We start from the raw sequence: 14,667 nt of genomic DNA on the forward strand, positions 1-14,667 counted from the left end.
TGTAAGAGGGTTTAGAATGTTCTATGTTAAAAGAGCGCGAATGTGTTCGTATGCCAAAATTTTTGGTGTGAAAGGCAGAATGAGAATTCAGGCAACTGGTTGCGCATTTTCCTATGAGAGCATTTTAAAGAGGAACATATCTATCTTTCTTATACTCCGGCAGGAGCCCATAAGAGATGGAAGTGCCAAGTCGTGCTGCGGATGAGATAGCGCTGTAGCAGATTCTCTTCGCTACGTCACAGAAGGTGCGGCACACTTGTGGCTGCTTTGCACGCTTATCAAAGGCGCTGCAAACGATAAGCGATCGTAGGTGCCAGTGACTGTTCGGCTACACAAATCGTTATTTCCTTGGTTTCAGTGCTTGAACAGCATTCGGGAGATCGGCGATAGAGGTACGATATAGGTGCTGCACATAGCCCTACAGCACTGGATCTACAGATTCGCACGGTCGGTGAAGCGCTCTTGGTACGTATATTTCCTGTTTAGTAGAGTTAACATAGATACGAGCACGAACGTACCTGTGCTGCCGACCGTGAAGCGATTTTCGTGACGTCTGCTACGTTTTGTGTCGAAAAGAGGATAGTAAAATGTGTATCATCAATCATTCCTTGACACAGGTGGTTTCCACGTCTCGCCGTCGTGGGACCAAGACATGTCTTTATTTCACTCGTGTCTTATCTTACCCTTATCGTTGGCTGGTAGTTTCAGTCAGTCTCTGTAAATGATGCGCATATTACAAATGATTCCGACATTTAACGCGACAAAACGTCATTTTTACACTGTAACCTTCGTGCAGTGAGTAGCCGCTACGAATTTTGTCAGCTTTCCGTATTTTCAGCAGTGCATCTAAAAAAGAGTATTATCTCACAGAGCTGAGTGAGTGCATAAACGTAAAAGAAATAAGTCAATGTCAACGGAAAATTTCACTTCTTTAAACTGTAGAGAGATCAGATTTGGGACTCTCTGGATCTTAACTTTCATACATAGCAGAATCAGAATGCAAAAACAAACTGTTCACTTGTATTCTACAAGTACGGTAATTCATTCGCCGCTTGTGAAGAAAACATCCACAGCATCAGAGTGTTCCTTACCATCTGACAGATTAAAGTCCTGTATCTCGCCAGGAATCGGTCCTCAATCACTTGTCCATCACAGTGGATGCTGCACTAATTGAACTTATTACCAGCTTCAGTCTACCACCATATTTCTCATTTTAAGCTTCTTTCAGGGAAGTGCACCCGAACAAATACTTCCACTGTAGATTCCAAAGTACTGCTATTTTAAAGTTCTGTCTTGACCGTTGCACCTTGTTTTGTACTTACTATACGTAAATGAGTACCAGTAGTGGCTAATAAATTCATTATGTAATGCGTATGCACGCCAGACACAAAATTTTTACTTTCCTCTTCGACGGTTATTCCATCACCATAACGCCTCTCACCTCACGAAACGCGCATTGAGTTATGAAAGGAATCGTGTTACTGACCCAGGCAATTTGCTATTTTTTCTTAAATGAACGTCAAGCAATTTTGCGTCATCAGCATCTGCTCATCTTTGCTCTCTAGGGCTTGAAAACTTCCAGATGCGGTATCTGGCTTGTATGTGTTCCTGTGGGAATGAATCGGAAGATAGAAATGTGGGTCAGGGGAGTGGGGGAGAGGAAAGTTGAGTGAGGCGTGGACTTTTATAAAGAGAAGACATCATCTCGACACTTCTAGCCTCATCTACTTGTAACTGCCAGGAATGAAAACCCCGTAGATGACTGTCGATTGGCAGATCTTTATTTATCATGCACCATTTGCTAATCTCCTTTACAACCCGTGATCAAAATGACATTGCTAACTTTAGTGCATTTGCACATCCCGTAGACAGATGCTTTGTAGCTAATGAGATGTTGTATTTGCATTCTTAATTAACGCGATTTGCTCCATTGTTTACACATTTTAGCTGTAACTTTGGGCTGTGACAGTGATTTTGTTATCTAGAATAGGAAACCCAACGAATTCTCAGTCAATAAGACATAATACTCATTGGCGCACACGGTTTTACCCTTAGGGTAAATCCACATCTACATCTACATCTACATCTACATCTACATCTACATTCATACCCCTCAAGACACCTTATGGTGTGCGGTGGAGGATACTTCGTGTACCATTGCCACTTCCTCCTTTCCTGTTTCAGTGAGGCACAGTGTGCGTGCAGAAGGACTATCGGCGAACCTTCATGACCTTTTCGCGAAATACACGGACGGGAAAAAAAATCACAATGAGTTGCATGACACAAAGGAAAGTTGGTAGGTGTATTTCTACATCTGAAAGGTGATGTCTATTCAAATTTCGCGCCAGACGCGTAAGAGTGGCGCTAGTAGTGCCATTATGAGGGTGTATCAGGTTTGCTGTAAGTACCTGCTGCAACGATCGTGAGCGTTAGGTACCTGATGTGAGTCAAGAATGCGTCTAAGGCGACATAGATGCCATTATCAACACTTCACTGAGCTTGAATGAGGTCGTGTAATAAGGCTACGAGAAGATGGATGTTCCATCTCCGACACTGCAGAAAGATTTGGCAGGAATGTAGTCATTGTACGCGATCGCTGGCAGTGATGTCACGAGAAAGTAAGCAAGATGACAGGGCTCCTGACGGCCACGTGACATTACTGAGACGGAAGACCATCGTGTTTGGCGAATGGCTCTGGCGAACATTGAGGAATTGTACACCTCTATCTCAATCGTTCTTGGATGCACGTGCTCCAATATTTGGATAAGAATACCTTCTCTGTGTGTTCGTGTGTGTGTGAAATCTTATGGGACTTAACTGCTAAGGTCATCAGTCCCTAAGCGTACACAGTATTTAAACTAAATTATCCTAAGGACAAACACACACACCCATGCCCGAGGGAGGACTCGAACCTCCGCCGGGACCGGCCGCACAGTCCATGACTGCAGCCCCCCAGACCGCTCGGCTAATCCTGGGCGGCTACCTTCTCTAATTGTTCTGAAGTTTGACAGCCATCTGCCGTCTCTGTTGCTCGCAATACGGCTTCACCCACAATGTGTGAAGTTACAAACTGTATCTTCTTGCGTTCTGCCCATACTTCGGGCAGAACGCGTCTAAACCTCGTGATAAAAATTGTTGTTGTTGTTGTGGTCTTCAGTCCTGAGACTGGTTTGATGCAGCTCTCCATGCTACTCTATCCTGTGCAAGCCTCTTCATCTCCCAGTACCTACCGCAACCTACATCCTTCTGAATCTGCTAAGTGAATTCATCTCTTGGTCTCCCTCTACGATTTTTACCCTCCACGCTGCCCTCCAATACTAAATTGATGACCCCTTGATGCCTCAGAACATGTCCTACCAACCGATCCCTTCTTATAGTCAAGTTGTGCCACAAACTTCTCTTCTCCCCAATCCTGTTCAATACTTCCTCATTAGTTATGTGATTTACCCATCTAATCCTCAGCATTCTTATGTAGCACCACATTTCGAAAGCTTCTATTCTCTTCTTGTCCAAACTGTTTATCGTCCATGTTTCACTTCCATACATGGCTACACTCCATATAAATACTTTCAGAAATGACTTCCTGACACTTAAATCTATACTCAATGTTAACAAATTTCTCTTCTTCAGAAACGCTTTCCTTGCCATTGACAGTCTACATTTTATATCGTCTCTACATCGACCATCATCAGTTTTTTTGCTCCCCAAAAAGCAAAACTCCTTTACTACTTTAAGTGTCTCATTTCCTAATCTAATTCCCTCAGCATCACCCGACTTAAGTCGACTACATTCCATTATTCTCCTTTTGCTTTTGTTGATGTTCATCTTATATCCTCCTTTCAAGACACTATCCATTCCGTTCGACTGCTCTTCCAAGTCCTTTGCTGTCTCTGACAGAATTACAATGTCATCGGCGAACCTCTAAGTTTTTATTTCTTGTCCATGGATTTTAATACCTACTCCGAATTTTTCTTTTGTTTCCTTCACTGCTTGCTCAATATACAGATTGAATAACATCGGGGAGAGACTACAACCCTAGAATAGCCTCTCGCTCCCTGTATTTTACCCCTGCCACCTTTAGAATTTGAAAGAGAGTATTCCAGTCAACATTGTCAAAAGCTTTCTCTAAGTCTACAAATGCTAGAAATGTAGGTTTGCCTTTCCTTAATCTATTTTCTAAGATAAGTCGTAGGGTCAGTATTGCCTCACGTGTTCCAACATTTCTACGGAATCCAAACTGATCTTCCCCGAGGTCGGCTTCTACTAGTTTTTCCATTCTTATGTAAAGAATTCGCGTTAGTATTTTGCAGCTGTGACTTATTAAACTGATTGTTCGGTAATTTTCACATCTGTCAACACCTGCTTTCTTTGGGATTGGAATTATTATATTCTTCTTGAAGTCTGAGGGTATTTCCCCTGTTTCATACATCTTGCTCACCAGATGGTAGAGTTTTGTCAGGACTGGCTCTCCCAAGGCCGTCAGTAGTTCCAATGGAATGTTGTCTACTCCGGGGGCCTTGTTTCGACTGTGATAAAAGTAACGGAGTGTAATGTCTTTTTCTCGGCTGGGAAGGTCTGAAACTGCCTGCGTTTTATAAGGCTTCCTGTAATTTGATACCTGCATAACATGGTTTTGGTTCCCTCTCTGGAGCCAAACTGTAATTATTCCGCTCCAGGAAAGCTACCTATTCATAATAATTTTCGTTCCCATCTCTTTTACGATTTTGCGTCATATTTTAATCACTATCCTGCACGCTATATTCCTTTCGTTCTAGACATGCTGTAATTTTATTTTTGCACTGTGGATGTTCTTCATCTAACGTTTGTTGCACTTCGTTTATTTCGGTTGAAGATTCACCATTACCGAATGCTACTTCAACCGTGACTCTTTGTACTACCACTTGGACTTCAGTGGCTACGTGTTCTCTACTCTCATCATCTCTCTACGCTAACCATTGAGTTAATTCAGTTACTGTTTTCTCAGCTTGGGTCTTCGTGTGCTTTTCTACCTGCTCACTTTGTTGTAGAGAAAGCTTGTTTAATCTATCAGTGATCTCCTGTACTTTAGCCTCCAGTGTATTTTGTGCTTCTGGACACTTTTGTACCCCATTCCTGACATTGGTTACTGCATCAGGTAGCCCACGATAAGCTTCCCTCATAGTAGTCTCCTCAGTTCGTATGGTTCCTAGCTGTTCATCTATTTTTTTCTAATAAAGCATCACCACACTTTATTAAAACTTCATTTAATTAATGGATGATGTTTTTATCCTGCAATTTCTCTCCAGCCTGTGACCTCTCATTGCATTCTTTTTCCTTAAGAGCTAACTTCTTTCCTCATTCCCTTTCTTTAATGGCTAATCTCTCTTCACGCTCCCTTTCTTTAAGGGCTAATGTTTCATTCATTTGCTTATCGCGATCCTCTAGTTGTTGAATCAGCTTTTCTTTTCTTTTCTCCAAGTTCTAATTTTTCAAAACAAAAAAAAGGTGAAGAAATCATTACCCTGCATTCCTGTCGGCAATGGTCTAACTACTATTCGACTTGACCTCGCTTCCGCAGAGGTCGATGCTACTGATTTAGTACCATCTGCTAACTTATTGGTTTCGAACTCGCTGTGATCAGCTGCTCCGATTCAGTTCCTGTCGTGTTTTCTTGACAATAGGGTTCGGCTAATTCACTGCCTTCACCTTGTAATTCTTGTAAATTACCTAGAGATTCGGAATCAGAAATTTCAGTTTCCTTACTCGGTTGCTCACGTGTTCTAACACGGTTTATAATGTGACTAAAATACAGGGTGTGCATAAAGTCCGGAAATACTTTCAATTATTTATTGCACAAGAACTAACCATTGTACAGATGTCATACATATCGCATTTTGAAGAGAAACTCTGAAAGTTTTTTTTTAATTACAAACATTCGATATGAGAACCATGAGTGACCCCGCAGACGTCAATATGGTAATCGAATTCTTGCCATACCCGTCCCAACATGGCGTCGTCGACTGTGGCAGTCGCTTCCCGTATTCTCTCCGGGAGTGGTAATGGCCAGTGGTAAATGGCCTTCCTTGTGGGTAGTTTCTTACTATACTTGGTTCTAAACATCCTTTGAACAGCTGTATCACACTTGTTTTTGTCGAACTCCAACACACAGAAAGCTCGCTCCGCACCTGAACTCGCCATGTTTGCGACTAGCGCTAACTATTGGAAAATTACCAAACTACGCTGTGGCGGTATACATGAAAAAATAAGTTTCAGGGTTTCTCTTCAAAATGACATATGTATGATATCTGTACAATTTTTTATTCTTGTGCAATAAATAATTGAAAGTGTTCCTGGACTTTATGCGCACCCTGTACAAAATTTAGCTGTAGTGTATAAATCCACAGTCAATTATTGAGTGAGCTGTTATTTGGCTGCGAGCGAGACTCACTACTAATCGCAGTGAAAATGTAACTCAAGCTTCACACGGTTGCACCCTATTGCTGTTATACACTCAAGGTACATACGAGATCTAACTCACAATAAATTGAAAAGTACCATGGGCTGTCATAATAACTTCCTGTCCTATCACCACAAATACCGTAGGAACACACACCAGTGCCTTACCTTATTTAAATGCAGCAATAGGTCCAGGTAATATTTAGTTTCTTGGGGTACAGTTTCTCTCGTCAGTGCAAAGAAAGATTCTCATTAACTTTCCATTCAAGCATAAGTCGATGAAAATGTGGGAAAAATATGCACAAATTAGTTTCAAATTCAACGCAATACAACACAACACAATATATCTTTTCCCGAGGAAATCGGGCCACGCGTTGGGCGCCAATTACATCGTCTCTTTTTTTCTTTATGTTTGTAATGAAATGTATCGGTATGTTACTTTTGAAATCGTGGATGAAAATATTTAAAAGTCGTCACTTTGCATATATTTCGCACACTCGTAGTGGTGGCTAAAATATACGCCAAAAATCTTCAATTCCGGCCGAAGTTGCCGTGCGGTTCTAGGCGCTGCAGTCTGGAACCGCGAGACCGCTACGGTCGCAGGTTCGAATCCTGCCTCGGGCATGGATGTGTGTGATGTCCTTAGGTTAGTTAGGTTTAACTAGTTCTAAGTTCTAGGGGACTAATGACCTCAGAAGTTGAGTCCCATAGTGCTCAGAACCATTTGAACCAACCAAATCTTCAATGTTGCTACATAGACAAACAATTCTGAGTAAATGTACTACGTTGGGTTGTAACAATTTGCTTATGTTGTCAACACACACGGCTAGCTCACAAATACGAGTGACTTGTTTAAAACTGTAGTTGTTAATGCCCTATAAATAAATATTGTTGCAGAGAGAGACACGATATAATCATCTACGTAGCTGCACTATTATTCTCAACATTATGTAAATCCTTTGTTAAACACTGACTTTTTATACTGTTAATTATGTTTTGAATAATATTTACGGCTATGAAAACTAGATTTTTACTAGTCAGCGATTTACTCACAAGCAAGCCCGAGCCTTGCATTATTATTTATTATCTTTGGGTTTGTAGTGTATATTTAATGAAAACCTTTCTGCAAAAAATATTTTCGTTTCTTGACAGAAAAAATTTAAAGTATTTTTTCTTGTTATTTTGTGGGTGTAGCCCGAAAATCACGTGGTTAATTATATTTCACGTAATGGCTGCCAATGCGCAACTACGACAAAGAATGGCAGGTGGCCAATGATAAAATTTGAATTCTGGCGATAATTATTTCCACTTAATTAAATTCACATTGAGGGAGAGGTATGAAATGAGATTAAAAGGACAAATACTTTTTAAACATATATTGTGAAAAAACTTACGTACAATTAATAAAATCGTGCGTTCAGGAGCAACCTCGTACAAAAGCGTCTAAGAGGTTATGAGCTGTTATCTGCGTGATCATTTTATTCATCCAAGTCTTTATCTTACAATTGTATAGGAATTCCATGATATGATATACTCATACTCTTTGTTATTCTTAGCATGTGTTACACAGAAATATATTTATTATTAATATTTTTATGTTCAAAACGCGTAAAGATGTAGAGTATTTTCGTTCCAAAATAATATTTCATCATTGAGAGCACATTTACATACATAAACACAAATATTTTCATTCGTTATTGACATAGTTCACTTGTGGTTGTCGTAACATTTTACTACGGTTTTTAGAAGGCTTTCCAGGAGATGGTACATCCAGGAGCTATGGTACGGGTTGCGATTTTGCATGACAACAGGAGCACACTTGTGTTATCCCGCGCAAACTGACTGCAAATTTGTGCGCCAATCTGGTGATTCAGCAACTGTGCTCCCATTCATGAGCGGCATTCTAATGAGTACCTTCCAACAGGATAACGCTCGCCCACATACCACTCTTGTAACCCAACAAGCTCTACAGAGTTTCGATATGTTACTTTGCGCTTCTCGATCACCAGATCTGTCTCCAGTCCAGCACATATGAGACATCATCGGGCAACAACCCCAGCGTCATCCACAAACAGCGTTAACCGTCCTTACATTGACCGAGCAAGTCAACAGGCACGAACTCCACCCCACAAACTGACATCCGGCACCTGTGTAACACAATGTATGTGCGATTGCATACTTCATTCAACATTGTGGCGGGTCACCGATTGTTAATGTATCAGCATATCTCATTTGCAATGGCATTTCTCGTGCTTATATTAACCAGTGATCTCAAAATGTTAATTACTTAAAAATGATACGTGGTCAAATGTATTCCAGAAATTTCAGTAATCTACATTTTTTTTTTTTTTGAGTTGCGATTTTTTTCCGTCATTGCATATGCATGAGGGACTAGCATGTTGTCTGGTTCTTCTTGGAACGCACACTCTCGGAATTCCAATTGTAATCATACGGTGATGTGCAACGCCTCTCTGGTAGTGTTGCCATTGGAGCTGGATACGAATCTCCGCGACGTTTTCGCCCTTACTAAAGCATCCGCGGATGAAACGGGCTACTGTTCTGCGGATTTTCTGTTCCCTCTATCATTCTTTCCAGGCAGAAGCCCCAAACTGAGAAGCAATACTCAAACGTCAGTTTGTCAGTTACCTCCTTCGTTGGTGAGCAACACTTAATGCGGATTCTGCCAGTGAACCTTAGCCTGGCTGTAGTCTTTTCTACGATTAGTTCCACTCCATGCGCATACTCCCAGCTATTTAATGGATGTGATTTTTGTCAGTGATTGTTTGGCAGTCGTGTAATCAAACAGTCTCAGATACACTCCTGGAAATTGAAATAAGAACACCGTGAATTCATTGTCCCAGGAAGGGGAAACTTTATTGACACATTCCTGGGGTCAGATACATCACATGATCACACTGACAGAACCACAGGCACATAGACACAGGCAACAGAGCATGCACAATGTCGGCACTAGTACAGTGTATATCCACCTTTCGCAGCAATGCAGGCTGCTATTCTCCCATGGAGACGATCGTAGAGATGCTGGATGTAGTCCTGTGGAACGGCTTGCCATGCCATTTCCACCTGGCGCCTCAGTTGGACCAGCGTTCGTGCTGGACGTGCAGACCGCGTGAGACGACGCTTTATCCAGTCCCAAACATGCTCAATGGGGGACAGATCCGGAGATCTTGCTGGCCAGGGTAGTTGACTTACACCTTCTAGAGCACGTTGGGTGGCACGGGATACATGCGGACGTGCATTGTCCTGTTGGAACAGCAAGTTCCCTTGCCGGTCTAGGAACGGTAGAACGATGGGTTCGATGACGGTTTGGATGTACCGTGCACTATTCAGTGTCCCCTCGACGATCACCAGTGGTGTACGGCCAGTGTAGGAGATCGCTCCCCACACCATGATGCCGGGTGTTGGCCCTGTGTGCCTCGGTCGTATGCAGTCCTGATTGTGGCGCTCACCTGCACGGCGCCAAACACGCATACGACCATCATTGGCACCAAGGCAGAAGCGACTCTCATCGCTGAAGACAACACGTCTCCATTCGTCCCTCCATTCACGCCTGTCGCGACGCCACTGGAGGCGGGCTGCACGATGTTGGGGCGTGAGCGGAAGACGGCCTAATGGTGTGCGGGACCGTGGCCCAGCTTCATGGAGACGGTTGCGAATGGTCCTCGCCGATACCCCAGGAGCAACAGTGTCCCTAATTTGCTGGGAAGTGGCGGTGCGGTCCCCTACGGCACTGCGTAGGATCCTACGGTCTTGGCGTGCATCGGTGCGTCGCTGCGGTCCGGTCCCAGGTCGACGGGCACGTGCACCTTCCGCCGACCACTGGCGACAACATCGATGTACTGTGGAGACCTCACGCCCCACGTGTTGAGCAATTCGGCGGTACGTCCACCCGGCCTCCCGCATGCCCACTATACGCCCTCTCTCAAAGTCCGTCAACTGCACATACGGTTCACGTCCACGCTGTCGCGGCATGCTACCAGTGTTAAAGACTGCGATGGAGCTCCGTATGCCACGGCAAACTGGCTGACACTAACGGCGGCGGTGCACAAATGCTGCGCAGCTAGCGCCATTCGACGGCCAACACCGCGGTTCCTGGTGTGTCCGCTGTGCCGTGCGTGTGATCATTGCTTGTACAGCCCTCTCGCAGTGTCCGGAGCAAGTATGGTGGGTCTGACACACCGGTGTCAATGTGTTCTTTTTTCCATTTCCAGGAGTGTATTTCTGGCTGTTTATGGACCATACAAATATTGTCCATGAACTTTCGAGACTACTTGAGTAAAATGTACGGAATGTTAATAGAATCACGTGAAACTTTCAGAAAAGCCCTTCTTTCAGATGTTGTTCAACTCTCACGTCACGCTCGCCCCTTCTTCGGCCTTGGAGAATCATCAGAGACCCATTCTGCACTTCATCGGTTTGTAGTAGGTTCGTATAGATAAAACGAAGTCTTAAATGAAATTTTCACTCTGCAGCGGAGTGTGCGCTGATATGAAACTTCCTGTCAGATTAAAAGAGCACTTACCCGCGAAAGGCAAAGGTCCCGAATTCGAGTCTCACTCTCGCACACAGTTTTAATCTGCCAGGAAGTTTCAACACGAAGTCTTGTCAGCCCTGATGATTTGTTCCAGAAAAGAATTTTCAGCGCTTTTCAATTCAGTCATGCCGCGACTCACGTCGTTATCTATGTTTGGCAGTCAAGATGTGCGACACAAACTTTGGCCCGCATCTCGTGGTCGTGCGGTAGCGTTCTCGCTTCACACGCACGGGTTCCCGGGTTCGATTCCCGGCGGGGTCAGGGATTTTCTCTGCCTCGTGATGGCTGGGTGTTGTGTGCTGTCCTTAGGTTAGTTAGGTTTAAGTAGTTCTAAGTTATAGGGGACTGATGACCATAGATGTTAAGTCCCATAGTGCTCAGAGGCATTTGAACCACAAACTTTGCACACACTTTTCTCTTCCTCAAAAATTCTGTAGAGTGTCTTAAGTTCTTGGTGTAGGGCTATTCAGTTCGTCTGCTCTATTGTGATTTGTGACACATCATCACTGACACTCTACGACTGCCACGTCCACTACTTAACACTGCCTGCACGTAACTGACTGGTCGAATGCACATTTGTTGTTTACAGTTGTTAGTGCAAGCTACCGCCATAGTTACTATACTCCAGGAGTGCAATTAGTCTGGGAAAACTTTTTGTATGGACTGTGTGCATTATTTTTGTTTACGTGGAGGGTCAAATGCCAGTCCCCGAAGCAAGAGTCGATCCTCCGCATGACTTCCTGCATTTTGCTACAGTTTTATTCCGTAACGATTTCTCCATGTGCAACAGCATCACCCACCAGCCACTAACGGCCTCGTGGTGCCTCCGACGTTATCAAGTAGATAGTTTATACATACTGTGAACAGTGAAGGCGCAGTGGTAATCAGTTGATTAAGACCAAAGCTACTTTAATGTCTGAAGATTTCTCTCCTTTAAGAACGACATACTGTATTCTACTCAGTGGGACAGTTCCATCCAGCCAAAAAACTGGTCTGGTATTCCATATGCTCGTATTTTGTTGTCAGCCAACAGTGCGGAACTGTATCAAATGATATATCTTCTGGTAAACCTTCCGGGATGTAAGGGCGTGGTCCATGAAACTCTTCAGCTCCTAACGTTTCGTCCAGAGCTGCGCTGGACATCTTCAGAGGGGTGTTTCTCCTCCGGTGAGTCTTGCCGACTGACGGGTCGGACGTCTGAGACGTTAGGAGCTGAAGAGTTTCATGGATCACGACCTTACAACCCGGAAGGTTTACCAGAAGATATGTCATCCGGTCGTGAAAGCCTTCATACTATGTATCAAATGACTTCCAGAACTCAAGAAACACGATACAAACGGGGTGGTTATGTCCACTGCCATCTGAATCTCGTGAATGAACAGAGTGATTTGGATTTCACAAGACTGTTGTATGTGGAATCCCTATTGATCCTCACAGAATAGATTATCGGCCTCCAGCAGGATTGCTACTGGCATAAATTCTGGAAGATAGGCATCACAACTTATAGCTAGCGCAACGTTTAGAACGAAAATGCTTCACTCCCCGATTGAAGGAAGCCCATTGTTTATTTGCAACATACTTGAGTTATTATAATAAGCAAGTCAGAATAACATCTGGTGAGTGTGCTGAAGTGGTTAACAAACTGGATTTGTAACCAGGAGGGGCGGGATGCAGATCCTGTCTGCCCATCTGCATTCATATTTACAGTTGATTTCTTTTAAGAAATTCAAGCATATGCTAGGATATTTATCTGTTGAACGCTACACTATCTACTCACGTTTTGACCACCTGCTAGATATGACTTTTTCTGTGCGTAGCTCACGTTGTACATCATACGATCTGTTTTGATAAAGTAGTTTATAAGGGAACTGACAGGCTGTCTGAAGGAATTCCGATTGTTGATGTCATAGGTTAAGGAGCAGATTATCTGGACTGCATAAAAGTTTGTCATTGGTCTTGTTTTGTGAAATAAGGAAGTTTGTGGACAGTATCTATGCCTTAGGCTGAAAGTATGTGGATAGGTGCTGCGGAAATTCCGGAGCTCCAGGGGTTTATTTGGCTTGGGCTTATTGAACCATACCGCTAAGCACTTGATACAAGTGTAAAAACATGTACAAAGAAATGACACAATAGAAATAATCTGCACAGTACTTTACTGTTCTTATAAAGGGTGATGGAAATAAAAGTAGCCCTTGTAAGTATAAAGGAAATGCAGTGAAATAACAGAGAAAAATGCAGTGAAAAATATATTTCTAGAAGATATTGAAAGTAACCCCCTGAAACATTATCTGTATACCTCTAAGCATATTCAGATAGACCCGGTGTAAAGTTCGGATATCGATGACGGCAACTTCACGGCTGATAAGCCTTTCAATTCCTGTATTATGTGTGGTTTGGTTTCATAGACCTTGCCCTTCAAGTGCCCTTTCAGGAAAAAATCAAATGTTGTTAGATCCGTCGAACATGGTGGCTATAAATATTTGCTGATATTTCGCTCCTCAGTGAAGACATCATATACCAGTTCCAGGGATACCTTAGACGTGCGGCATGTCCCATCTTGCTGGAAGAAGCAGTATTGTCTTTCTGTTCAGTGAGTTGAGCACAAAATGCATCAAAAATCTCCGTATATGCCACCGTGTTGAAGTTAGTGTCAGAAAATGTCGGTCCAATTACACCGCACCAAACCCCCATTTTTTCATCACAGTGTGATTGCTGACACACAATGTTAGGATTCTCCGTTGCTCAGTACCTCGTATTCTGTGAAGTTACGTGACCGGAAAAATGAAACCATGCTTCATCACTCATGATGTAATGGAAAGGGTCCGAAAAACCATCGCTGATGTTGTTCAAAAGCCACGTGCAGCAATCTCCACGTTTCTGACTGCCATTATCCAGTTACTGCTGAACAACTGTTACACGACTTGGCTCCAAATTAAGACTTTTCATTATCAGCTGGCAACTAACTCCTCCTACTCACATTTCCTGTTGGGCCAATTTATATGTAGACGTCTTTGGGCTCTGAATAATTCTTCGGCGAATGTCCGCAGTAACCTCTGGTGTGCGAACTGAAGGAATTCTTTGTCGTTTTACATTTTGCACAGATCCGTAGGTGTGCCAATTTTTATACAGACTCTGTATTGCTCTCTTTGTTGGTAGTACTCTATCCGGATACTTGATCCCGAAAATTTCGCGAGTTTCCTCAATCGAACCTGTTTTCACATATGCCTCTACAATTTTTGTTCTCTCTTCTATTGAGAAAGTCATTTTGCAGACCGCAAAGAGAAACATCTAACTTCAAATGGTTCAAATGGCTCTAAGCACTATGGGACTTAACATCTGAGGTCATCAGTCACCTAGACTTAGAACTACTTAAAACTAACTAACCTAAGGACATCACACACATCCATGCCTGAGGCAGGATTCGAACCTGCGACCGTAGCAGCAGCGCGTTTCCGGACTGAAGCGCCTATAACCGCTCGGCCACAGCGGCCGGCCTCTAACTTCATTGATGAATTAAATTGAAACGCTAATAGAAGAATGCTATCAATCGATTAGTGCATAAAACTGTGCATTGTTGAGCTGTTTACTCTATTTCAGAAGTGAAAATATTGCATTGGCACTCCAAGGGGAGGCAGGCTACTTTTAACTGCACCAGCCGGTCCAGTGGATAACGTGTA

At 43.2% G+C, this 14,667-nt stretch overlaps 1 protein-coding gene across 1 annotated transcript in view; it reads left to right on the forward strand.

The window, feature by feature from the left end:
* The first annotated feature begins 352 nt into the window (after positions 1-352).
* LOC126091862 (magnesium transporter NIPA2) overlaps positions 353-14,667 on the forward strand; it is a 140,683-nt gene continuing 126,368 nt past the window's right edge. Inside the window, exon 1 of the mRNA XM_049907140.1 lies at positions 353-465. The gene's annotated coding sequence lies outside the window, so the exon portion shown is untranslated. The remainder of the gene's footprint in view (positions 466-14,667) is intronic.

Source organism: Schistocerca cancellata, chromosome 7, assembly GCF_023864275.1.
Source record: "Schistocerca cancellata isolate TAMUIC-IGC-003103 chromosome 7, iqSchCanc2.1, whole genome shotgun sequence".
In the NCBI taxonomy this organism is placed as follows: domain Eukaryota; kingdom Metazoa; phylum Arthropoda; class Insecta; order Orthoptera; family Acrididae; genus Schistocerca; species Schistocerca cancellata.